This window comes from Hydractinia symbiolongicarpus, chromosome 11, assembly GCF_029227915.1.
Source record: "Hydractinia symbiolongicarpus strain clone_291-10 chromosome 11, HSymV2.1, whole genome shotgun sequence".
NCBI lineage: Eukaryota > Metazoa > Cnidaria > Hydrozoa > Anthoathecata > Hydractiniidae > Hydractinia > Hydractinia symbiolongicarpus.
In genome coordinates, this window is record NC_079885.1 from 15,319,770 (window position 1) to 15,342,997 (window position 23,228).

General features: G+C 40.8%; 39 non-coding genes and 2 pseudogenes across 39 annotated transcripts; all 41 read left to right on the plus strand.

Annotated features, from left to right (window-relative positions):
• The first annotated feature begins 207 nt into the window (after positions 1-207).
• LOC130617933 (5S ribosomal RNA) lies at positions 208-326 on the plus strand. The gene has a single exon (XR_008979009.1). It is a non-coding gene; the product is annotated as a 5S ribosomal RNA (ribosomal RNA).
• Positions 327-776: 450 nt separating this feature from the next.
• On the plus strand, positions 777-895 carry LOC130615076 (5S ribosomal RNA). The gene has a single exon (XR_008976167.1). It is a non-coding gene; the product is annotated as a 5S ribosomal RNA (ribosomal RNA).
• A 449-nt stretch (positions 896-1,344) lies between these two features.
• Positions 1,345-1,463, plus strand: LOC130617575 (5S ribosomal RNA). The gene has a single exon (XR_008978653.1). It is a non-coding gene; the product is annotated as a 5S ribosomal RNA (ribosomal RNA).
• Positions 1,464-1,914: 451 nt separating this feature from the next.
• On the plus strand, positions 1,915-2,033 carry LOC130617576 (5S ribosomal RNA). The gene has a single exon (XR_008978654.1). It is a non-coding gene; the product is annotated as a 5S ribosomal RNA (ribosomal RNA).
• Positions 2,034-2,482: 449 nt separating this feature from the next.
• Positions 2,483-2,601, plus strand: LOC130617577 (5S ribosomal RNA). Its single transcript, XR_008978655.1, has one exon. It is a non-coding gene; the product is annotated as a 5S ribosomal RNA (ribosomal RNA).
• Positions 2,602-3,051: 450 nt separating this feature from the next.
• Positions 3,052-3,170, plus strand: LOC130615077 (5S ribosomal RNA). The gene has a single exon (XR_008976168.1). It is a non-coding gene; the product is annotated as a 5S ribosomal RNA (ribosomal RNA).
• A 450-nt stretch (positions 3,171-3,620) lies between these two features.
• Positions 3,621-3,739, plus strand: LOC130617578 (5S ribosomal RNA). Its single transcript, XR_008978656.1, has one exon. It is a non-coding gene; the product is annotated as a 5S ribosomal RNA (ribosomal RNA).
• Positions 3,740-4,188: 449 nt separating this feature from the next.
• Positions 4,189-4,307, plus strand: LOC130617579 (5S ribosomal RNA). The gene has a single exon (XR_008978657.1). It is a non-coding gene; the product is annotated as a 5S ribosomal RNA (ribosomal RNA).
• Positions 4,308-4,757: 450 nt separating this feature from the next.
• LOC130615078 (5S ribosomal RNA) lies at positions 4,758-4,876 on the plus strand. The gene has a single exon (XR_008976169.1). It is a non-coding gene; the product is annotated as a 5S ribosomal RNA (ribosomal RNA).
• Positions 4,877-5,326: 450 nt separating this feature from the next.
• On the plus strand, positions 5,327-5,445 carry LOC130618294 (5S ribosomal RNA). The gene has a single exon (XR_008979368.1). It is a non-coding gene; the product is annotated as a 5S ribosomal RNA (ribosomal RNA).
• Positions 5,446-5,895: 450 nt separating this feature from the next.
• On the plus strand, positions 5,896-6,014 carry LOC130617581 (5S ribosomal RNA). The gene has a single exon (XR_008978658.1). It is a non-coding gene; the product is annotated as a 5S ribosomal RNA (ribosomal RNA).
• A 450-nt stretch (positions 6,015-6,464) lies between these two features.
• LOC130615079 (5S ribosomal RNA) lies at positions 6,465-6,583 on the plus strand. Its single transcript, XR_008976170.1, has one exon. It is a non-coding gene; the product is annotated as a 5S ribosomal RNA (ribosomal RNA).
• A 450-nt stretch (positions 6,584-7,033) lies between these two features.
• LOC130618306 (5S ribosomal RNA) lies at positions 7,034-7,152 on the plus strand. The gene has a single exon (XR_008979380.1). It is a non-coding gene; the product is annotated as a 5S ribosomal RNA (ribosomal RNA).
• Positions 7,153-7,602: 450 nt separating this feature from the next.
• LOC130618484 (5S ribosomal RNA) lies at positions 7,603-7,718 on the plus strand (annotated as a pseudogene).
• Positions 7,719-8,168: 450 nt separating this feature from the next.
• Positions 8,169-8,287, plus strand: LOC130615080 (5S ribosomal RNA). The gene has a single exon (XR_008976171.1). It is a non-coding gene; the product is annotated as a 5S ribosomal RNA (ribosomal RNA).
• Positions 8,288-8,737: 450 nt separating this feature from the next.
• Positions 8,738-8,856, plus strand: LOC130615728 (5S ribosomal RNA). Its single transcript, XR_008976816.1, has one exon. It is a non-coding gene; the product is annotated as a 5S ribosomal RNA (ribosomal RNA).
• A 450-nt stretch (positions 8,857-9,306) lies between these two features.
• LOC130615083 (5S ribosomal RNA) lies at positions 9,307-9,425 on the plus strand. Its single transcript, XR_008976173.1, has one exon. It is a non-coding gene; the product is annotated as a 5S ribosomal RNA (ribosomal RNA).
• A 449-nt stretch (positions 9,426-9,874) lies between these two features.
• On the plus strand, positions 9,875-9,993 carry LOC130617285 (5S ribosomal RNA). The gene has a single exon (XR_008978362.1). It is a non-coding gene; the product is annotated as a 5S ribosomal RNA (ribosomal RNA).
• Positions 9,994-10,443: 450 nt separating this feature from the next.
• LOC130615084 (5S ribosomal RNA) lies at positions 10,444-10,562 on the plus strand. The gene has a single exon (XR_008976174.1). It is a non-coding gene; the product is annotated as a 5S ribosomal RNA (ribosomal RNA).
• Positions 10,563-11,012: 450 nt separating this feature from the next.
• On the plus strand, positions 11,013-11,131 carry LOC130618318 (5S ribosomal RNA). The gene has a single exon (XR_008979392.1). It is a non-coding gene; the product is annotated as a 5S ribosomal RNA (ribosomal RNA).
• Positions 11,132-11,581: 450 nt separating this feature from the next.
• On the plus strand, positions 11,582-11,700 carry LOC130615085 (5S ribosomal RNA). The gene has a single exon (XR_008976175.1). It is a non-coding gene; the product is annotated as a 5S ribosomal RNA (ribosomal RNA).
• A 450-nt stretch (positions 11,701-12,150) lies between these two features.
• On the plus strand, positions 12,151-12,269 carry LOC130615801 (5S ribosomal RNA). The gene has a single exon (XR_008976887.1). It is a non-coding gene; the product is annotated as a 5S ribosomal RNA (ribosomal RNA).
• A 449-nt stretch (positions 12,270-12,718) lies between these two features.
• Positions 12,719-12,837, plus strand: LOC130618143 (5S ribosomal RNA). Its single transcript, XR_008979218.1, has one exon. It is a non-coding gene; the product is annotated as a 5S ribosomal RNA (ribosomal RNA).
• A 450-nt stretch (positions 12,838-13,287) lies between these two features.
• On the plus strand, positions 13,288-13,406 carry LOC130615086 (5S ribosomal RNA). The gene has a single exon (XR_008976177.1). It is a non-coding gene; the product is annotated as a 5S ribosomal RNA (ribosomal RNA).
• Positions 13,407-13,856: 450 nt separating this feature from the next.
• LOC130617343 (5S ribosomal RNA) lies at positions 13,857-13,975 on the plus strand. The gene has a single exon (XR_008978421.1). It is a non-coding gene; the product is annotated as a 5S ribosomal RNA (ribosomal RNA).
• A 450-nt stretch (positions 13,976-14,425) lies between these two features.
• LOC130617344 (5S ribosomal RNA) lies at positions 14,426-14,544 on the plus strand. The gene has a single exon (XR_008978422.1). It is a non-coding gene; the product is annotated as a 5S ribosomal RNA (ribosomal RNA).
• Positions 14,545-14,994: 450 nt separating this feature from the next.
• LOC130615088 (5S ribosomal RNA) lies at positions 14,995-15,113 on the plus strand. Its single transcript, XR_008976178.1, has one exon. It is a non-coding gene; the product is annotated as a 5S ribosomal RNA (ribosomal RNA).
• Positions 15,114-15,561: 448 nt separating this feature from the next.
• LOC130617583 (5S ribosomal RNA) lies at positions 15,562-15,680 on the plus strand. The gene has a single exon (XR_008978660.1). It is a non-coding gene; the product is annotated as a 5S ribosomal RNA (ribosomal RNA).
• A 451-nt stretch (positions 15,681-16,131) lies between these two features.
• LOC130618330 (5S ribosomal RNA) lies at positions 16,132-16,250 on the plus strand. The gene has a single exon (XR_008979404.1). It is a non-coding gene; the product is annotated as a 5S ribosomal RNA (ribosomal RNA).
• Positions 16,251-16,700: 450 nt separating this feature from the next.
• On the plus strand, positions 16,701-16,819 carry LOC130617584 (5S ribosomal RNA). Its single transcript, XR_008978661.1, has one exon. It is a non-coding gene; the product is annotated as a 5S ribosomal RNA (ribosomal RNA).
• A 448-nt stretch (positions 16,820-17,267) lies between these two features.
• Positions 17,268-17,386, plus strand: LOC130617585 (5S ribosomal RNA). The gene has a single exon (XR_008978663.1). It is a non-coding gene; the product is annotated as a 5S ribosomal RNA (ribosomal RNA).
• A 450-nt stretch (positions 17,387-17,836) lies between these two features.
• On the plus strand, positions 17,837-17,955 carry LOC130617586 (5S ribosomal RNA). Its single transcript, XR_008978664.1, has one exon. It is a non-coding gene; the product is annotated as a 5S ribosomal RNA (ribosomal RNA).
• Positions 17,956-18,406: 451 nt separating this feature from the next.
• Positions 18,407-18,525, plus strand: LOC130618342 (5S ribosomal RNA). Its single transcript, XR_008979416.1, has one exon. It is a non-coding gene; the product is annotated as a 5S ribosomal RNA (ribosomal RNA).
• Positions 18,526-18,975: 450 nt separating this feature from the next.
• Positions 18,976-19,094, plus strand: LOC130618714 (5S ribosomal RNA; annotated as a pseudogene).
• Positions 19,095-19,492: 398 nt separating this feature from the next.
• On the plus strand, positions 19,493-19,611 carry LOC130617587 (5S ribosomal RNA). Its single transcript, XR_008978665.1, has one exon. It is a non-coding gene; the product is annotated as a 5S ribosomal RNA (ribosomal RNA).
• A 451-nt stretch (positions 19,612-20,062) lies between these two features.
• LOC130618355 (5S ribosomal RNA) lies at positions 20,063-20,181 on the plus strand. Its single transcript, XR_008979428.1, has one exon. It is a non-coding gene; the product is annotated as a 5S ribosomal RNA (ribosomal RNA).
• A 450-nt stretch (positions 20,182-20,631) lies between these two features.
• On the plus strand, positions 20,632-20,750 carry LOC130615548 (5S ribosomal RNA). Its single transcript, XR_008976636.1, has one exon. It is a non-coding gene; the product is annotated as a 5S ribosomal RNA (ribosomal RNA).
• A 450-nt stretch (positions 20,751-21,200) lies between these two features.
• Positions 21,201-21,319, plus strand: LOC130615377 (5S ribosomal RNA). Its single transcript, XR_008976467.1, has one exon. It is a non-coding gene; the product is annotated as a 5S ribosomal RNA (ribosomal RNA).
• Positions 21,320-21,769: 450 nt separating this feature from the next.
• On the plus strand, positions 21,770-21,888 carry LOC130615090 (5S ribosomal RNA). Its single transcript, XR_008976180.1, has one exon. It is a non-coding gene; the product is annotated as a 5S ribosomal RNA (ribosomal RNA).
• Positions 21,889-22,338: 450 nt separating this feature from the next.
• LOC130616190 (5S ribosomal RNA) lies at positions 22,339-22,457 on the plus strand. Its single transcript, XR_008977273.1, has one exon. It is a non-coding gene; the product is annotated as a 5S ribosomal RNA (ribosomal RNA).
• A 450-nt stretch (positions 22,458-22,907) lies between these two features.
• On the plus strand, positions 22,908-23,026 carry LOC130615091 (5S ribosomal RNA). The gene has a single exon (XR_008976181.1). It is a non-coding gene; the product is annotated as a 5S ribosomal RNA (ribosomal RNA).
• Positions 23,027-23,228: the final 202 nt, after the last annotated feature.

Below are 23,228 nucleotides of genomic sequence, written 5' to 3' on the forward strand. Positions count from 1 at the left end.
CACCCTAGATTTCCTTCGTTGGAACTTTTTACCGGAAATCTTAAAGCGCATGGTTGTCGTAATTAATGGATAGCGCTTAAAATGAGCTTTCAAATGCACATAAACACGACCTATTTCGGATGATCCAGTCAAGAAATATGACCTTTAAAGTTTAAACCATTTTCGATGTAATGTGCTAATAAATCGTAGATATCTGCCCGTTTGTTTGTCTACGACCATACCACGATGAACACACCTGTTCTCGTCCGATCACGGAAGTTAACCATCGTCGGGCTAGGATAGTACTTGGATGGGGGATTGCCTGGGAACTCCCGGTGTCGTAGGCTATTGACTTTTTTACGTTACATTATTTATCATTACGACTGTGACGTATCTTTTTTACGCAATAGCCCCTGAGTAAATCAAGTAAGGGACGTGATTAGAAGATGCTTTCCCTTCAAAACGGCTACAATCTTGCTGCAATAAATGCGCCACGTCGCAAATAAATGGATTACGAGCGTCAGACAAAGAAAATGGCGATGTAGTTACTTTGCTAATTAACTTTGTCATATGAAAATTAAATCTGAAAGCACCCCAGATTTCCTTCGTTGGAACTTTTTACCGGAAATCTTAAAGCGCATGGTTGTCGTAAAGAATCGATAGCGCTTGAAATGAGCTTTCAAATGCACATAAACACGACCTATTTCGGATGATCCAGTCAATAAATATGACCTTTAAAGTTTAAACAATTTTCGATGTAATGTGCTAATAAACCGTAGATATCTGCCCGTTTGTTTGTCTACGACCATACCACGATGAACACACCTGTTCTCGTCCGATCACGGAAGTTAAGCATCGTCGGGCCGGGATAGTACTTGGATGGGGGACCGCCTGGGAACTCCCGGTGTCGTAGGCTATTGACTTTTTCACGTTACATTATTTATCATTACGACTGTGACGTATCTTTTTTACGCAATAGCGCTGAGTAAATCAAGTAAGGGACGTTATTTGAAGTTTCTTTCCCTTCAAAGCGGCTACGATCTGGCTGCAATAAATGCGCCACGTCGCAAATCAATGGATTACGAGCGTCAGACAAAGAAAATGGCGATGTAGTTAATTTGCTAATTAACTTTGTCATATGAAAATTAAGTCTGCAAGTACCCTAGATTGCCTTCGTTGGAACTTTTTACCGGAAATCATAAAGCGCATTATTGTTGTCCAGAATCGATAGCGCTTAAAAAGAGCTGTCAAACGCACATAAACACGACCTATTTCGAATGATCCAGTCAAGAAATATGACCTTTAAAGTTTGAACCATTTTCGATGTAATGTGCTAATAAATCGTAGATATCTGCCCGTTTGTTTGTCTACGACCATACCACGATGAACACACCTGTTCTCGTCCGATCACGGAAGTTAAGAATCCTCGGGCCGGGATAGTACTTGGATGGGGGACCGCCTGGGAACTCCCGGTGTCGTAGGCTATTGACTTTTTCACGTTACATTATTTATCATTACGACTGTGACGTATCTTTTTTACGAATTAGCCGCTGAGTAAATCAAGAAAGAGACATGATTAGAAGTTGCTTTTATCTTCAAAACGGCTACGATCTGGCAGCAATAAATGCGCCAAGTCGCAAATGAATGGATTACGAGCGTCAGAAAAAGAAAATGGCGATGTAGTAACTTTGCTATATAACTTTGTCATATGAAAATTAAGTCGGAAAGCACCCTAGATTTCCTTCGTTGGAACTTTTTACCGGAAATCATAAAGCGCATTATTGTTCTCAAGAATCGATAGCACTTAAAAAGAGCTGTCAAACGCACATAAACACGACCTATTTCGAATGATCCAGTCAAGAAATATGACCTTTAAAGTTTAAACCATTTTCGATGTAATGTGCTAATAAATCGTAGATATCTGCCCGTTTGTTTGTCTACGACCATACCACGATGAACACACCTGTTCTCGTCCGATCACGGAAGTTAAGAATCCTCGGGCCGGGATAGTACTTGGATGGGGGACCGCCTGGGAACTCCCGGTGTCGTAGGCTATTGACTTTTTCACGTTACATTATTTATCATTACGACTGTGACGTATCTTTTTTACGCAATAGCGCTGAGTAAATCAAGTAAGGGACGTTATTAGAAGTTTCTTTCCCTTCAAAGCGGCTACGATCTGGCTGCAAAAAATGCGCCACGTCGCAAATCAATGGATTACGAGCGTCAGACAAAGAAAATGGCGATGTAGTTAATTTGCTAATTAACTTTGTCATATGAAAATTAAGTCTGCAAGCACCCTAGATTTCCTTCGTTGGAACTTTTTACCGGAAATCTTAAAGCGCATGGTTGTCGTAAAGAATCGATAGCGCTTGAAATGAGCTTTCAAATGCACATAAACACGACCTATTTCGGATGATCCAGTCAAGAAATATGACCTTTAAAGTTTAAACCATTTTCGATGTAATGTGCTAATAAATCGTAGATATCTGCCCGTTTGTTTGTCTACGACCATACCACGATGAACACACCTGTTCTCGTCCGATCACGGAAGTTAAGAATCCTCGGGCCGGGATAGTACTTGGATGGGGGACCGCCTGGGAACTCCCGGTGTCGTAGGCTATTGACTTTTTCACGTTACATTATTTATCATTACGACTGTGACGTATCTTTTTTACGATATAGCCGCTGAGTAAATCAAGAAAGAGACATGATTAGAAGTTGCTTTCCCTTCAAAACGGCTACGATCTGGCAGCAATAAATGCGCCAAGTCGCAAATGAATGGATTACGAGCGTCAGACAAAGAAAATGGCGATGTAGTAATTTTGCTAATTAACTTTGTCATATGAAAATTAAGTCGGAAAGCACCCTAGATTTCCTTCGTTGGAACTTTTTACCGGAAATCATAAAGCGCATTATTGTTGTCAAGAATCGATAGCGCTTTAAAAGAGCTGTCAAACGCACATAAACACGACCTATTTCGAATGATCCAGTCAAGAAATATGACCTTTAAAGTTTGAACCATTTTCGATGTAATGTGCTAATAAATCGTAGATATCTGCCCGTTTGTTTGTCTACGACCATACCACGATGAACACACCTGTTCTCGTCCGATCACGGAAGTTAAGCATCGTCGGGCCGGGATAGTACTTGGATGGGGGACCGCCTGGGAACTCCCGGTGTCGTAGGCTATTGACTTTTTCACGTTACATTATTTATCATTACGACTGTGACGTATCTTTTTTACGAAATAGCCGCTGAGTAAATCAAGAAAGAGACATGATTAGAAGTTGCTTTCCCTTCAAAACGGCTACGATCTGGCAGCAATAAATGCGCCAAGTCGCAAATGAATGGATTACAAGCGTCAGACAAAGAAAATGGCGATGTAGTTACTTTGCTAATTAACTTTGTCATATGAAAATTAAGTCGGAAAGCACCCTAGATTTCCTTCGTTGGAACTTTTTACCGGAAATCTTAAAGCGCATGATTGTCGTAAAGAATCGATAGCGCTTGAAATGAGCTTTCAAATGCACATAAACACGACCTATTTCGGATGATCCAGTCAAGAAATATGACCTTTAAAGTTTAAACCATTTTCGATGTAATGTGCTAATAAATCGTAGATATCTGCCCGTTTGTTTGTCTACGACCATACCACGATGAACACACCTGTTCTCGTCCGATCACGGAAGTTAAGAATCCTCGGGCCGGGATAGTACTTGGATGGGGGACCGCCTGGGAACTCCCGGTGTCGTAGGCTATTGACTTTTTCACGTTACATTATTTATCATTACGACTGTGACGTATCTTTTTTACGCAATAGCGCTGAGTAAATCAAGTAAGGGACGTTATTAGAAGTTTCTTTCCCTTCAAAGCGGCTACGATCTGGCTGCAATAAATGCGCCACGTCGCAAATCAATGGATTACGAGCGTCAGACAAAGAAAATGGCGATGTAGTTAATTTGCTAATTAACTTTGTCATATGAAAATTAAGTCTGCAAGTACCCTAGATTGCCTTCGTTGGAACTTTTTACCGGAAATCATAAAGCGCATTATTGTTGTCCAGAATCGATAGCGCTTAAAAAGAGCTGTTAAACGCACATAAACACGACCTATTTCGAATGATCCAGTCAAGAAATATGACCTTTAAAGTTTGAACCATTTTCGATGTAATGTGCTAATAAATCGTAGATATCTGCCCGTTTGTTTGTCTACGACCATACCACGATGAACACACCTGTTCTCGTCCGATCACGGAAGTTAAGAATCCTCGGGCCGGGATAGTACTTGGATGGGGGACCGCCTGGGAACTCCCGGTGTCGTAGGCTATTGACTTTTTCACGTTACATTATTTATCATTACGACTGTGACGTATCTTTTTTACGATATAGCCGCTGAGTAAATCAAGAAAGAGACATGATTAGAAGTTGCTTTCCTTTCAAAACGGCTACGATCTGGCAGCAATAAATGCGCCAAGTCGCAAATGAATGGATTACGAGCGTCAGACAAAGAAAATGGCGATGTAGTAATTTTGCTAATTAACTTTGTCATATGAAAATTAAGTCGGAAAGCACCCTAGATTTCCTTCGTTGGAACTTTTTACCGGAAATCATAAAGCGCATTATTGTTGTCAAGAATCGATAGCGCTTTAAAAGAGCTGTCAAACGCACATAAACACGACCTATTTCGAATGATCCAGTCAAGAAATATGACCTTTAAAGTTTGAACCATTTTCGATGTAATGTGCTAATAAATCGTAGATATCTGCCCGTTTGTTTGTCTACGACCATACCACGATGAACACACCTGTTCTCGTCCGATCACGGAAGTTAAGCATCGTCGGGCCGGGATAGTACTTGGATGGGGGACCGCCTGGGAACTCCCGGTGTCGTAGGCTATTGACTTTTTCACGTTACATTATTTATCATTACGACTGTGACGTATCTTTTTTACGAAATAGCCGCTGAGTAAATCAAGAAAGAGACATGATTAGAAGTTGCTTTCCCTTCAAAACGGCTACGATCTGGCAGCAATAAATGCGCCAAGTCGCAAATGAATGGATTACAAGCGTCAGACAAAGAAAATGGCGATGTAGTTACTTTGCTAATTAACTTTGTCATATGAAAATTAAGTCGGAAAGCACCCTAGATTTCCTTCGTTGGAACTTTTTACCGGAAATCTTAAAGCGCATGGTTGTCGTAATTAATCGATAGCGCTTGAAATGAGCTTTCAAATGCACATAAACACGACCTATTTCGGATAATCCAGTCAAGAAATATGACCTTTAAAGTTTAACCAATTTTCGATGTAATGTGCTAATAAATCGTAGATATCTGCCCGTTTGTTTGTCTACGACCATACCACGATGAACACACCTGTTCTCGTCCGATCACGGAAGTTAAGCATCGTCGGGCCAGGATAGTACTTGGATGGGGGACCGCCTGGGAACTCCCGGTGTCGTAGGCTATTGACTTTTTCACGTTACATCATTTATCATTACGACTGTGACGTATCTTTTTTACGCAATAGCCGCTGAGTAAATCAAGTAAGGGACGTGATTAGAAGATGCTTTCCCTTCAAAACGGCTACAATCTTGCTGCAATAAATGCGCCACGTCGCAAATAAATGGATTACGAGCGTCAGACAAAGAAAATGGCGATGTAGTTACTTTGCTAATTAACTTTGTCATATGAAAATTAAGTCTGAAAGCACCCTAGATTTCCTTCGTTGGAACTTTTTACCGGAAATCATAAAGCGCATTATTGTTGTCCAGAATCGATAGCGCTTAAAAAGAGCTGTTAAACGCACATAAACACGACCTATTTCGAATGATCCAGTCAAGAAATATGACCTTTAAAGTTTGAACCATTTTCGATGTAATGTGCTAATAAATCGTAGATATCTGCCCGTTTGTTTGTCTACGACCATACCACGATGAACACACCTGTTCTCGTCCGATCACGGAAGTTAAGAATCCTCGGGCCGGGATAGTACTTGGATGGGGGACCGCCTGGGAACTCCCGGTGTCGTAGGCTATTGACTTTTTCACGTTACATTATTTATCATTACGACTGTGACGTATCTTTTTTACGATATAGCCGCTGAGTAAATCAAGAAAGAGACATGATTAGAAGTTGCTTTCCCTTCAAAACGGCTACGATCTGGCAGCAATAAATGCGCCAAGTCGCAAATGAATGGATTACGAGCGTCAGACAAAGAAAATGGCGATGTAGTAATTTTGCTAATTAACTTTGTCATATGAAAATTAAGTCGGAAAGCACCCTAGATTTCCTTCGTTGGAACTTTTTACCGGAAATCATAAAGCGCATTATTGTTGTCAAGAATCGATAGCGCTTTAAAAGAGCTGTCAAACGCACATAAACACGACCTATTTCGAATGATCCAGTCAAGAAATATGACCTTTAAAGTTTGAACCATTTTCGATGTAATGTGCTAATAAATCGTAGATATCTGCCCGTTTGTTTGTCTACGACCATACCACGATGAACACACCTGTTCTCGTCCGATCACGGAAGTTAAGCATCGTCGGGCCGGGATAGTACTTGGATGGGGGACCGCCTGGGAACTCCCGGTGTCGTAGGCTATTGACTTTTTCACGTTACATTATTTATCATTACGACTGTGACGTATCTTTTTTACGAAATAGCCGCTGAGTAAATCAAGAAAGAGACATGATTAGAAGTTGCTTTCCCTTCAAAACGGCTACGATCTGGCAGCAATAAATGCGCCAAGTCGCAAATGAATGGATTACAAGCGTCAGACAAAGAAAATGGCGATGTAGTTACTTTGCTAATTAACTTTGTCATATGAAAATTAAGTCGGAAAGCACCCTAGATTTCCTTCGTTGGAACTTTTTACCGGAAATCTTAAAGCGCATGGTTGTCGTAATTAATCGATAGCGCTTGAAATGAGCTTTCAAATGCACATAAACACGACCTATTTCGGATAATCCAGTCAAGAAATATGACCTTTAAAGTTTAAACCATTTTCGATGTAATGTGCTAATAAATCGTAGATATCTGCCCGTTTGTTTGTCTACGACCATACCACGATGAACACACCTGTTCTCGTCCGATCACGGAAGTTAAGCATCGTCGGGCCAGGATAGTACTTGGATGGGGGACCGCCTGGGAACTCCCGGTGTCGTAGGCTATTGACTTTTTCACGTTACATCATTTATCATTACGACTGTGACGTATCTTTTTTACGCAATAGCCGCTGAGTAAATCAAGTAAGGGACGTGATTAGAAGATGCTTTCCCTTCAAAACGGCTACAATCTTGCTGCAATAAATGCGCCACGTCGCAAATAAATGGATTACGAGCGTCAGACAAAGAAAATGGCGATGTAGTTACTTTGCTAATTAACTTTGTCATATGAAAATTAAGTCTGAAAGCACCCTAGATTTCCTTCGTTGGAACTTTTTACCGGAAATCTTAAAGCGCATGGTTGTCGTAATTAATGGATAGCGCTTGAAATGAGCTTTCAAATGCACATAAACACGACCTATTTCGGATGATCCAGTCAAGAAATATGACCTTTAAAGTTTAAACCATTTTCGATGTAATGTGCTAATAAATCGTAGATATCTGCCCGTTTGTTTGTCTACGACCATACCACGATGAACACACCTGTTGTTCGATCACGGAAGTTAAGCATCGTCGGGCTAGGATAGTACTTGGATGGGGGACCGCCTGGGAACTCCCGGTGTCGTAGGCTATTGACTTTTTTACGTTACATTATTTATCATTACGACTGTGACGTATCTTTTTTACGCAAAAGCCCCTGAGTAAATCAAGTAAGGGACGTGATTAGAAGATGGTTTCCCTTCAAAACGGCTACAATCTTGCTGCAATAAATGCGCCACGTCGCAAATAAATGGATTACGAGCGTCAGACAAAGAAAATGGCGATGTAGTTACTTTGCTAATTAACTTTGTCATATGAAAATTAAATCTGAAAGCACACCAGATTTCCTTCGTTGGAACTTTTTACCGGAAATCTTAAAGCGCATGGTTGTCGTAAAGAATCGATAGCGCTTGAAATGAGCTTTCAAATGCACATAAACACGACCTATTTCGGATGATCCAGTCAATAAATATGACCTTTAAAGTTTAAACAATTTTCGATGTAATGTGCTAATAAATCGTAGATATCTGCCCGTTTGTTTGTCTACGACCATACCACGATGAACACACCTGTTCTCGTCCGATCACGGAAGTTAAGCATCGTCGGGCCGGGATAGTACTTGGATGGGGGACCGCCTGGGAACTCCCGGTGTCGTAGGCTATTGATTTTTTCACGTTACATTATTTATCATTACGACTGTGACGTATCTTTTTTACGAAATAGCCGCTGAGTAAATCAAGTAAGGGACGTGATTAAAAGATGCTTTCCCTTCAAAACGGCTACAATCTTGCTGCAATAAATGCGCCACGTCGCAAATAAATGGATTACGAGCGTCAGACAAAGAAAATGGCGATGTAGTTACTTTGCTAATTAACTTTGTCATATGAAAATTAAGTCTGAAAGCACCCTAGATTTCCTTCGTTGGAACTTTTTACCGGAAATCTTAAAGCGCATGGTTGTCGTAATTAATGGATAGCGCTTGAAATGAGCTTTCAAATGCACATAAACACGACCTATTTCGGATGATCCAGTCAAGAAATATGACCTTTAAAGTTTAAACCATTTTCGATGTAATGTGCTAATAAATCGTAGATATCTGCCCGTTTGGGTGTCTACGACCATACCACGATGAACACACCTGTTCTCGTCCGATCACGGAAGTTAAGCATCGTCGGGCTAGGATAGTACTTGGATGGGGGACCGCCTGGGAACTCCCGGTGTCGTAGGCTATTGACTTTTTTACGTTACATTATTTATCATTACGACTGTGACGTATCTTTTTTACGCAATAGCCCCTGAGTAAATCAAGTAAGGGACGTGATTAGAAGATGCTTTCCCTTCAAAACGGCTACAATCTTGCTGCAATAAATGCGCCACGTCGCAAATAAATGGATTACGAGCGTCAGACAAAGAAAATGGCGATGTAGTTACTTTGCTAATTAACTTTGTCATATGAAAATTAAATCTGAAAGCACCCCAGATTTCCTTCGTTGGAACTTTTTACCGGAAATCTTAAAGCGCATGGTTGTCGTAAAGAATCGATAGCGCTTGAAATGAGCTTTCAAATGCACATAAACACGACCTATTTCGGATGATCCAGTCAATAAATATGACCTTTAAAGTTTAAACAATTTTCGATGTAATGTGCTAATAAACCGTAGATATCTGCCCGTTTGCTTGTCTACGACCATACCACGATGAACACACCTGTTCTCGTCCGATCACGGAAGTTAAGCATCGTCGGGCCGGGATAGTACTTGGATGGGGGACCGCCTGGGAACTCCCGGTGTCGTAGGCTATTGACTTTTTCACGTTACATTATTTATCATTACGACTGTGACGTATCTTTTTTACGCAATAGCGCTGAGTAAATCAAGTAAGGGACGTTATTTGAAGTTTCTTTCCCTTCAAAGCGGCTACGATCTGGCTGCAATAAATGCGCCACGTCGCAAATCAATGGATTACGAGCGTCAGACAAAGAAAATGGCGATGTAGTTAATTTGCTAATTAACTTTGTCATATGAAAATTAAGTCTGCAAGTACCCTAGATTGCCTTCGTTGGAACTTTTTACCGGAAATCATAAAGCGCATTATTGTTGTCCAGAATCGATAGCGCTTAAAAAGAGCTGTCAAACGCACATAAACACGACCTATTTCGGATAATCCAGTCAAGAAATATGACCTTTAAAGTTTAAACCATTTTCGATGTAATGTGCTAATAAATCGTAGATATCTGCCCGTTTGTTTGTCTACGACCATACCACGATGAACACACCTGTTCTCGTCCCATCACGGAAGTTAAGCATCGTCGGGCCAGGATAGTACTTGGATGGGGGACCGCCTGGGAACTCCCGGTGTCGTAGGCTATTGACTTTTTCACGTTACATCATTTATCATTACGACTGTGACGTATCTTTTTTACGCAATAGCCGCTGAGTAAATCAAGTAAGGGACGTGATTAGAAGATGGTTTCCCTTCAAAACGGCTACAATCTTGCTGCAATAAATGCGCCACGTCGCAAATAAATGGATTACGAGCGTCAGACAAAGAAAATGGCGATGTAGTTACTTTGCTAATTAACTTTGTCATATGAAAATTAAGTCTGAAAGCACCCTAGATTTCCTTCGTTGGAACTTTTTACCGGAAATCATAAAGCGCATTATTGTTCTCAAGAATCGATAGCGCTTAAAAAGAGCTGTCAAACGCACATAAACACGACCTATTTCGAATGATCCAGTCAAGAAATATGACCTTTAAAGTTTGAACCATTTTCGATGTAATGTGCTAATAAATCGTAGATATCTGCCCGTTTGTTTGTCTACGACCATACCACGATGAACACACCTGTTCTCGTCCGATCACGGAAGTTAAGCATCGTCGGGCCGGGATAGTACTTGGATGGGGGACCGCCTGGGAACTCCCGGTGTCGTAGGCTATTGACTTTTTCACGTTACATTATTTATCATTACGACTGTGACGTATCTTTTTTACGAAATAGCCGCTGAGTAAATCAAGTAAGGGACGTTATTTGAAGTTTCTTTCCCTTCAAAGCGGCTACGATCTGGCTGCAATAAATGCGCCACGTCGCAAATCAATGGATTACGAGCGTCAGACAAAGAAAATGGCGATGTAGTTAATTTGCTAATTAACTTTGTCATATGAAAATTAAGTCTGCAAGTACCCTAGATTGCCTTCGTTGGAACTTTTTACCGGAAATCATAAAGCGCATTATTGTTGTCCAGAATCGATAGCGCTTAAAAAGAGCTGTCAAACGCACATAAACACGACCTATTTCGGATAATCCAGTCAAGAAATATGACCTTTAAAGTTTAAACCATTTTCGATGTAATGTGCTAATAAATCGTAGATATCTGCCCGTTTGTTTGTCTACGACCATACCACGATGAACACACCTGTTCTCGTCCGATCACGGAAGTTAAGCATCGTCGGGCCAGGATAGTACTTGGATGGGGGACCGCCTGGGAACTCCCGGTGTCGTAGGCTATTGACTTTTTCACGTTACATCATTTATCATTACGACTGTGACGTATCTTTTTTACGCAATAGCAGCTGAGTAAATCAAGTAAGGGACGTGATTAGAAGATGCTTTCCCTTCAAAACGGCTACAATCTTGCTGCAATAAATGCGCCACGTCGCAAATAAATGTATTACGAGCGTCAGACAAAGAAAATGGCGATGTAGTTACTTTGCTAATTAACTTTGTCATATGAAAATTAAGTCTGAAAGCACCCTAGATTTCCTTTGTTGGAACTTTTTACCGGAAATCATAAAGCGCATTATTGTTCTCAAGAATCGATAGCGCTTAAAAAGAGCTGTCAAACGCACATAAACACGACCTATTTCGAATGATCCAGTCAAGATATATGACCTTTAAAATTTGAACCATTTTCGATGTAATGTGCTAATAAATCGTAGATATCTGCCCGTTTGTTTGTCTACGACCATACCACGATGAACACACCTGTTCTCGTCCGATCACGGAAGTTAAGCATCGTCGGGCCGGGATAGTACTTGGATGGGGGACCGCCTGGGAACTCCCGGTGTCGTAGGCTATTGACTTTTTCACGTTACATTATTTATCATTACGACTGTGACGTATCTTTTTTACGAAATAGCCGCTGAGTAAATCAAGAAAGAGACATGATTAGAAGTTGCTTTCCCTTCAAAAAAATAACGATCTGGCAGCAATAAATGCGCCAAGTCGCAAATGAATGGATTACAAGCGTCAGACAAAGAAAATGGCGATGTAGTTACTTTGCTAATTAACTTTGTCATATGAAAATTAAGTCGGAAAGCACCCTAGATTTCCTTCGTTGGAACTTTTTACCGGAAATCTTAAAGCGCATGGTTGTCGTAATTAATCGATAGCGCTTGAAATGAGCTTTCAAATGCACATAAACACGACCTATTTCGGATAATCCAGTCAAGAAATATGACCTTTAAAGTTTAAACCATTTTCGATGTAATGTGCTAATAAATCGTAGATATCTGCCCGTTTGTTTGTCTACGACCATACCACGATGAACACACCTGTTCTCGTCCGATCACGGAAGTTAAGCATCGTCGGGCCAGGATAGTACTTGGATGGGGGACCGCCTGCGAACTCCCGGTGTCGTAGGCTATTGACTTTTTCACGTTACATCATTTATCATTACGACTGTGACGTATCTTTTTTACGCAATAGCCGCTGAGTAAATCAAGTAAGGGACGTGATTAGAAGATGCTTTCCCTTCAAAACGGCTACAATCTTGCTGCAATAAATGCGCCACGTCGCAAATAAATGGATTACGAGCGTCAGACAAAGAAAATGGTGATGTAGTTAATTTGCTAATTAACTTTGTCATATGAAAATTAAGTCTGAAAGCACCCTAGATTTCCTTCGTTGGAACTTTTTACCGGAAATCTTAAAGCGCATGGTTGTCGTAAAGAATCGATAACGCTTGAAATGAGCTTTAAAATGCACATAAACACGACCTATTTCGGATGATCCAGTCAAGAAATATGACCTTTAAAGTTTAAACCATTTTCGATGTAATGTTTAATAAATCGTAGATATCTGCCCGTTTGTTTGTCTACGACCATACCACGATGAACACACCTGTTCTCGTCCGATCACGGAAGTTAAGAATCCTCGGGCCGAGATAGTACTTGGATGGGGGACCGCCTGGGAACTCCCGGTGTCGTAGGCTATTGACTTTTTCACGTTGCATTATTTATCATTACGACTGTGACGTATCTTTTTTACGAAATAGCCGCTGAGTAAATCAAGAAAGAGACATGATTAGAAGTTGCTTTCCCTTTAAAGCGGCTACGATCTGGCAGCAATAAATGCGCCAAGTCGCAAATGAATGGATTACGAGCGTCAGACAAAGAAAATGGCGATGTAGTAACTTTGCTAATTAACTTTGTCATATGAAAATTAAGTCGGAAAGCACCCTAGATTTCCTTCGTTGGAACTTTTTACCGGAAATCATAAAGCGCATTATTGTTGTCAAGAATCGATAGCGCTTAGAAAGAGCTGTCAAACGCACATAAACACAACCTATTTCGAATGATCCAGTCAAGAAATATTACCTTTAAAATTTGAACCATTTTCGATGTAATGTGCTAATAAATCGTAGATATCTGCCCGTTTGTTTGTCTACGACCATACCACGATGAACACACCTGTTCTCGTCCGATCACGGAAGTTAAGCATCGTCGGGCCGGGATAGTACTTGGATGGGGGACCGCCTGGGAACTCCCGGTGTCGTAGGCTATTGATTTTTTCACGTTACATTATTTATCATTACGACTGTGACGTATCTTTTTTACGAAATAGCCGCTGAGTAAATCAAGTAAGGGACGTGATTAAAAGATGCTTTCCCTTCAAAACGGCTACAATCTTGCTGCAATAAATGCGCCACGTCGCAAATAAATGGATTACGAGCGTCAGACAAAGAAAATGGCGATGTAGTTACTTTGCTAATTAACTTTGTCATATGAAAATTAAGTCTGAAAGCACCCTAGATTTCCTTCGTTGGAACTTTTTACCGGAAATCTTAAAGCGCATGGTTGTCGTAATTAATGGATAGCGCTTGAAATGAGCTTTCAAATGCACATAAACACGACCTATTTCGGATGATCCAGTCAAGAAATATGACCTTTAAAGTTTAAACCATTTTCGATGTAATGTGCTAATAAATCGTAGATATCTGCCCGTTTGTTTGTCTACGACCATACCACGATGAACACACCTGTTCTCGTCCGATCACGGAAGTTAAGCATCGTCGGGCTAGGATAGTACTTGGATGGGGGATTGCCTGGGAACTCCCGGTGTCGTAGGCTATTGACTTTTTTACGTTACATTATTTATCATTACGACTGTGACGTATCTTTTTTACGCAATAGCCCCTGAGTAAATCAAGTAAGGGACGTGATTAGAAGATGCTTTCCCTTCAAAACGGCTACAATCTTGCTGCAATAAATGCGCCACGTCGCAAATAAATGGATTACGAGCGTCAGACAAAGAAAATGGCGATGTAGTTACTTTGCTAATTAACTTTGTCATATGAAAATTAAATCTGAAAGCACCCCAGATTTCCTTCGTTGGAACTTTTTACCGGAAATCTTAAAGCGCATGGTTGTCGTAAAGAATCGATAGCGCTTGAAATGAGCTTTCAAATGCACATAAACACGACCTATTTCGGATGATCCAGTCAAGAAATATGACCTTTAAAGTTTAAACCATTTTCGATGTAATGTGCTAATAAATCGTAGATATCTGCCCGTTTGTTTGTCTACGACCATACCACGATGAACACACCTGTTCTCGTCCGATCACGGAAGTTAAGCATCGTCGGGCTAGGATAGTACTTGGATGGGGGATTGCCTGGGAACTCCCGGTGTCGTAGGCTATTGACTTTTTTACGTTACATTATTTATCATTACGACTGTGACGTATCTTTTTTACGCAATAGCCCCTGAGTAAATCAAGTAAGGGACGTGATTAGAAGATGCTTTCCCTTCAAAACGGCTACAATCTTGCTGCAATAAATGCGCCACGTCGCAAATAAATGGATTACGAGCGTCAGACAAAGAAAATGGCGATGTAGTTACTTTGCTAATTAACTTTGTCATATGAAAATTAAATCTGAAAGCACCCCAGATTTCCTTCGTTGGAACTTTTTACCGGAAATCTTAAAGCGCATGGTTGTCGTAAAGAATCGATAGCGCTTGAAATGAGCTTTCAAATGCACATAAACACGACCTATTTCGGATGATCCAGTCAATAAATATGACCTTTAAAGTTTAAACAATTTTCGATGTAATGTGCTAATAAACCGTAGATATCTGCCCGTTTGTTTGTCTACGACCATACCACGATGAACACACCTGTTCTCGTCCGATCACGGAAGTTAAGCATCGTCGGGCCGGGATAGTACTTGGATGGGGGACCGCCTGGGAACTCCCGGTGTCGTAGGCTATTGACTTTTTCACGTTACATTATTTATCATTACGACTGTGACGTATCTTTTTTACGCAATAGCGCTGAGTAAATCAAGTAAGGGACGTTATTTGAAGTTTCTTTCCCTTCAAAGCGGCTACGATCTGGCTGCAATAAATGCGCCACGTCGCAAATCAATGGATTACGAGCGTCAGACAAAGAAAATGGCGATGTAGTTAATTTGCTAATTAACTTTGTCATATGAAAATTAAGTCTGCAAGTACCCTAGATTGCCTTCGTTGGAACTTTTTACCGGAAATCATAAAGCGCATTATTGTTGTCCAGAATCGATAGCGCTTAAAAAGAGCTGTCAAACGCACATAAACACGACCTATTTCGAATGATCCAGTCAAGAAATATGACCTTTAAATTTGAACCATTTTCGATGTAATGTGCTAATAAATCGTAGATATCTGCCCGTTTGTTTGTCTACGACCATACCACGATGAACACACCTGTTCTCGTCCGATCACGGAAGTTAAGAATCCTCGGGCCGGGATAGTACTTGGATGGGGGACCGCCTGGGAACTCCCGGTGTCGTAGGCTATTGACTTTTTCACGTTACATTATTTATCATTACGACTGTGACGTATCTTTTTTACGAATTAGCCGCTGAGTAAATCAAGAAAGAGACATGATTAGAAGTTGCTTTTATCTTCACAACGGCTACGATCTGGCAGCAATAAATGCGCCAAGTCGCAAATGAATGGATTACGAGCGTCAGAAAAAGAAAATGGCGATGTAGTAACTTTGCTATATAACTTTGTCATATGAAAATTAAGTCGGAAAGCACCCTAGATTTCCTTCGTTGGAACTTTTTACCGGAAATCATAAAGCGCATTATTGTTCTCAAGAATCGATAGCGCTTAAAAAGAGCTGTCAAACGCACATAAACACGACCTATTTCGAATGATCCAGTCAAGAAATATGACCTTTAAAGTTTAAACCATTTTCGATGTAATGTGCTAATAAATCGTAGATATCTGCCCGTTTGTTTGTCTACGACCATACCACGATGAACACACCTGTTCTCGTCCGATCACGGAAGTTAAGCATCGTCGGGCCAGGATAGTACTTGGATGGGGGACCGCCTGGGAACTCCCGGTGTCGTAGGCTATTGACTTTTTCACGTTACATCATTTATCATTACGACTGTGACGTATCTTTTTTACGCAATAGCCGCTGAGTAAATCAAGTAAGGGACGTGATTAGAAGATGCTTTCCCTTCAAAACGGGTACAATCTTGCTGCAATAAATGCGCCACGTCGCAAATAAATGGATTACGAGCGTCAGACAAAGAAAATGGCGATGTAGTTACTTTGCTAATTAACTTTGTCATATGAAAATTAAGTCTGAAAGCACCCTAGATTTCCTTCGTTGGAACTTTTTACCGGAAATCTTAAAGCGCATGGTTGTCGTAAAGAATCGATAGCGCTTGAAATGAGCTTTAAAATGCACATAAACACGACCTATTTCGGATGATCCAGTCAAGAAATATGACCTTTAAAGTTTAAACCATTTTCGATGTAATGTGCTAATAAATCGTAGATATCTGCCCGTTTGTTTGTCTACGACCATACCACGATGAACACACCTGTTCTCGTCCGATCACGGAAGTTAAGAATCCTCGGGCCGGGATAGTACTTGGATGGGGGACCGCCTGGGAACTCCCGGTGTCGTAGGCTACTGACTTTTTCACGTTACATTATTTATCATTACGACTGTGACGTATCTTTTTTACGCAATAGCGCTGAGTAAATCAAGTAAGGGACGTTATTTGAAGTTTCTTTCCCTTCAAAGCGGCTACGATCTGGCTGCTATAAATGCGCCACGTCGCAAATCAATGGATTACGAGCGTCAGACAAAGAAAATGGCGATGTAGTTAATTTGCTAATTAACTTTGTCATATGAAAATTAAGTCTGCAAGTACCCTAGATTGCCTTCGTTGGAACTTTTTACCGGAAATCATAAAGCGCATTATTGTTGTCCAGAATCGATAGCGCTTAAAAAGAGCTGTCAAACGCACATAAACACGACCTATTTCGAATGATCCAGTCAAGAAATATGACCTTTAAATTTGAACCATTTTCGATGTAATGTGCTAATAAATCGTAGATATCTGCCCGTTTGTTTGTCTACGACCATACCACGATGAACACACCTGTTCTCGTCCGATCACGGAAGTTAAGAATCCTCGGGCCGGGATAGTACTTGGATGGGGGACCGCCTGGGAACTCCCGGTGTCGTAGGCTATTGACTTTTTCACGTTACATTATTTATCATTACGACTGTGACGTATCTTTTTTACGAATTAGCCGCTGAGTAAATGAAGAAAGAGACATGATTAGAAGTTGCTTTTATCTTCACAACGGCTACGATCTGGCAGCAATAAATGCGCCAAGTCGCAAATGAATGGATTACGAGCGTCAGAAAAAGAAAATGGCGATGTAGTAACTTTGCTATATAACTTTGTCATATGAAAATTAAGTCGGAAAGCACCCTAGATTTCCTTCGTTGGAACTTTTTACCGGAAATCATAAAGCGCATTATTGTTGTCCAGAATCGATAGCGCTTAAAAAGAGCTGTCAAACGCACATAAACACGACCTATTTCGAATGATCCAGTCAAGAAATATGACCTTTAAATTTGAACCATTTTCGATGTAATGTGCTAATAAATCGTAGATATCTGCCCGTTTGTTTGTCTACGACCATACCACGATGAACACACCTGTTCTCGTCCGATCACGGAAGTTAAGAATCCTCGGGCCGGGATAGTACTTGGATGGGGGACCGCCTGGGAACTCCCGGTGTCGTAGGCTATTGACTTTTTCACGTTACATTATTTATCATTACGACTGTGACGTATCTTTTTTACGAATTAGCCGCTGAGTAAATCAAGAAAGAGACATGATTAGAAGTTGCTTTTATCTTCACAACGGCTACGATCTGGCAGCAATAAATGCGCCAAGTCGCAAATGAATGGATTACGAGCGTCAGAAAAAGAAAATGGCGATGTAGTAACTTTGCTATATAACTTTGTCATATGAAAATTAAGTCGGAAAGCACCCTAGATTTCCTTCGTTGGAACTTTTTACCGGAAATCATAAAGCGCATTATTGTTCTCAAGAATCGATAGCGCTTAAAAAGAGCTGTCAAACGCACATAAACACGACCTATTTCGAATGATCCAGTCAAGAAATATGACCTTTAAAGTTTAAACCATTTTCGATGTAATGTGCTAATAAATCGTAGATATCTGCCCGTTTGTTTGTCTACGACCATACCACGATGAACACACCTGTTCTCGTCCGATCACGGAAGTTAAGCATCGTCGGGCCAGGATAGTACTTGGATGGGGGACCGCCTGGGAACTCCCGGTGTCGTAGGCTATTGACTTTTTCACGTTACATCATTTATCATTACGACTGTGACGTATCTTTTTTACGCAATAGCCGCTGAGTAAATCAAGTAAGGGACGTGATTAGAAGATGCTTTCCCTTCAAAACGGGTACAATCTTGCTGCAATAAATGCGCCACGTCGCAAATAAATGGATTACGAGCGTCAGACAAAGAAAATGGCGATGTAGTTACTTTGCTAATTAACTTTGTCATATGAAAATTAAGTCTGAAAGCACCCTAGATTTCCTTCGTTGGAACTTTTTACCGGAAATCTTAAAGCGCATGGTTGTCGTAAAGAATCGATAGCGCTTGAAATGAGCTTTAAAATGCACATAAACACGACCTATTTCGGATGATCCAGTCAAGAAATATGACCTTTAAAGTTTAAACCATTTTCGATGTAATGTGCTAATAAATCGTAGATATCTGCCCGTTTGTTTGTCTACGACCATACCACGATGAACACACCTGTTCTCGTCCGATCACGGAAGTTAAGAATCCTCGGGCCGGGATAGTACTTGGATGGGGGACCGCCTGGGAACTCCCTGTGACGTATCTTTTTTACGCAATAGCGCTGAGTAAATCAAGTAAGGGACGTTATTTGAAGTTTCTTTCCCTTCAAAGCGGCTACGATCTGGCTGCTATAAATGCGCCACGTCGCAAATCAATGGATTACGAGCGTCAGACAAAGAAAATGGCGATGTAGTTAATTTGCTAATTAACTTTGTCATATGAAAATTAAGTCTGCAAGTACCCTAGATTGCCTTCGTTGGAACTTTTTACCGGAAATCATAAAGCGCATTATTGTTGTCCAGAATCGATAGCGCTTAAAAAGAGCTGTCAAACGCACATAAACACGACCTATTTCGAATGATCCAGTCAAGAAATATGACCTTTAAATTTGAACCATTTTCGATGTAATGTGCTAATAAATCGTAGATATCTGCCCGTTTGTTTGTCTACGACCATACCACGATGAACACACCTGTTCTCGTCCGATCACGGAAGTTAAGAATCCTCGGGCCGGGATAGTACTTGGATGGGGGACCGCCTGGGAACTCCCGGTGTCGTAGGCTATTGACTTTTTCACGTTACATTATTTATCATTACGACTGTGACGTATCTTTTTTACGAATTAGCCGCTGAGTAAATGAAGAAAGAGACATGATTAGAAGTTGCTTTTATCTTCACAACGGCTACGATCTGGCAGCAATAAATGCGCCAAGTCGCAAATGAATGGATTACGAGCGTCAGAAAAAGAAAATGGCGATGTAGTAACTTTGCTATATAACTTTGTCATATGAAAATTAAGTCGGAAAGCACCCTAGATTTCCTTCGTTGGAACTTTTTACCGGAAATCATAAAGCGCATTATTGTTCTCAAGAATCGATAGCGCTTAAAAAGAGCTGTCAAACGCACATAAACACGACCTATTTCGAATGATCCAGTCAAGAAATATGACCTTTAAAGTTTAAACCATTTTCGATGTAATGTGCTAATAAATCGTAGATATCTGCCCGTTTGTTTGTCTACGACCATACCACGATGAACACACCTGTTCTCGTCCGATCACGGAAGTTAAGCATCGTCGGGCCAGGATAGTACTTGGATGGGGGACCGCCTGGGAACTCCCGGTGTCGTAGGCTATTGACTTTTTCACGTTACATCATTTATCATTACGACTGTGACGTATCTTTTTTACGCAATAGCCGCTGAGTAAATCAAGTAAAGGACGTGATTAGAAGATGCTTTCCCTTCAAAACGGGTACAATCTTGCTGCAATAAATGCGCCACGTCGCAAATAAATGGATTACGAGCGTCAGACAAAGAAAATGGCGATGTAGTTACTTTGCTAATTAACTTTGTCATATGAAAATTAAGTCTGAAAGCACCCTAGATTTCCTTCGTTGAAACTTTTTACCGGAAATCTTAAAGCGCATGGTTGTCGTAATTAATGGATAGCGCTTGAAATGAGCTTTCAAATGCACATAAACACGACCTATTTCGGATGATCCAGTCAAGAAATATGACCTTTAAAGTTTAAACCATTTTCGATGTAATGTGCTAATAAATCGTAGATATCTGCCCGTTTGTTTGTTTACGACCATACCACGATGAACACACCTGTTCTCGTCCGATCACGGAAGTTAAGCATCGTCGGGCCGGGATAGTACTTGGATGGGGGACCGCCTGGGAACTCCCGGTGTCGTAGGCTATTGACTTTTTCACGTTACATTATTTATCATTACGACTGTGACGTATCTTTTTTACGAAATAGCCGCTGAGTAAATCAAGAAAGAGACATGATTAGAAGTTGCTTTCCCTTCAAAACGGCTACGATCTGGCAGCAATAAATGCGCCAAGTCGCAAATGAATGGATTACGAGCGTCAGACAAAGAAAATGGCGATGTAGTTAATTTGCTAATTAACTTTGTCATATGAAAATTAAGTCTGAAAGCACCCTAGATTTCCTTCGTTGGAACTTTTTACCGGAAATCTTAAAGCGCATGGTTGTCGTAATTAATGGATAGCGCTTGAAATGAGCTTTCAAATGCACATAAACACGACCTATTTCGGATGATCCAGTCAAGAAATATGACCTTTAAAGTTTAAACCATTTTCGATGTAATGTGCTAATAAATCGTAGATATCTGCCCGCTTGTTTGTTTACGACCATACCACGATGAACACACCTGTTCTCGTCCGATCACGGAAGTTAAGCATCGTCGGGCCGGGATAGTACTTGGATGGGGGACCGCCTGGGAACTCCTGGTGTCGTAGGCTATTAACTTTTTCACGTTACATTATTTATCATTACGACTGTGACGTATCTTTTTTACGAAATAGCCACTGAGTAAATCAAGAAAGAGACATGATTAGAAGTTGCTTTCCCTTCAAAACGGCTACGATCTGGCAGCAATAAATGCGCCAAGTCGCAAATGAATGGATTACGAGCGTCAGAAAAAGAAAATGGCGATGTAGTAACTTTGCTAATTAACTTTGTCATATGAAAATTAAGTCGGAAAGCACCCTAGATTTCCTTCGTTGGAACTTTTTACCGGAAATCATAAAGCGCATTATTGTTGTCAAGAATCGATAGCGCTTAAAAAGAGCTGTCAAACGCACATAAACACGACCTATTTCGAATGATCCAGTCAAGAAATATGACCTTTAAAGTTTGAACCATTTTCGATGTAATGTGCTAATAAATCGTAGATATCTGCCCGTTTGTTTGTCTACGACCATACCACGATGAACACACCTGTTCTCGTCCGATCACGGAAGTTAAGCATCGTCGGGCCGGGATAGTACTTGGATGGGGGACCGCCTGGGAACTCCCGGTGTCGTAGGCTATTGACTTTTTCACGTTACATTATTTATCATTACGACTGTGACGTATCTTTTTTACGAAATAACCGCTGAGTAAATCAAGAAAGAGACATGATTAGAAGTTGCTTTCCCTTCAAAACGGCTACGATCTGGCAGCAATAAATGCGCCAAGTCGCAAATGAATGGATTACAAGCGTCAGACAAAGAAAATGGCGATGTAGTTACTTTGCTAATTAACTTTGTCATATGAAAATTAAGTCGGAAAGCACCCTAGATTTCCTTCGTTGGAACTTTTTACCGGAAATCTTAAAGCGCATGGTTGTCGTAATTAATGGATAGCGCTTGAAATGAGCTTTCAAATGCACATAAACACGACCTATTTCGGATGATCCAGTCAAGAAATATGACCTTTAAAGTTTAAACCATTTTCGATGTAATGTGCTAATAAATCGTAGATATCTGCCCGTTTGTTTGTTTACGACCATACCACGATGAACACACCTGTTCTCGTCCGATCACGGAAGTTAAGCATCGTCGGGCCGGGATAGTACTTGGATGGGGCACCGCCTGGGAATTCCCGGTGTCGTAGGCTATTGACTTTTTCACGTTACATTATTTATCATTACGACTGTGACGTATCTTTTTTACGAAATAGCCGCTGAGTAAATCAAGAAAGAGACATGATTAGAAGTTGCTTTCCCTTCAAAACGGCTACGATCTGGCAGCAATAAATGCGCCAAGTCGCAAATGAATAGATTACGAGCGTCAGAAAAAGAAAATGGCGATGTAGTAACTTTGCTAATTAACTTTGTCATATGAAAATTAAGTCGGAAAGCACCCTAGATTTCCTTCGTTGGAACTTTTTACCGGAAATCATAAAGCGCATTATTGTTGTCAAGAATCGATAGCGCTTAAAAAGAGCTGTCAAACGCACATAAACACGACCTATTTGGAATGATCCAGTCAAGAAATATGACCTTTAGAGTTTGAACCATTTTCGATGTAATGTGCTAATAAATCGTAGATATCTGCCCGTTTGTTTGTCTACGACCATACCACGATGAACACACCTGTTCTCGTCCGATCACGGAAGTTAAGCATCGTCGGGCCGGGATAGTACTTGGATGGGGGACCGCCTGGGAACTCCCGGTGTCGTAGGCTATTGACTTTTTCACGTTACATTATTTATCATTACGACTGTGACGTATCTTTTTTACGAAATAGCCGCTGAGTAAATCAAGAAAGAGACATGATTAGAAGTTGCTTTCCCTTCAAAACGGCTACGATCTGGCAGCAATAAATGCGCCAAGTCGCAAATGAATGGATTACAAGCGATGTAGTTACTTTGCTAATTAACTTTGTC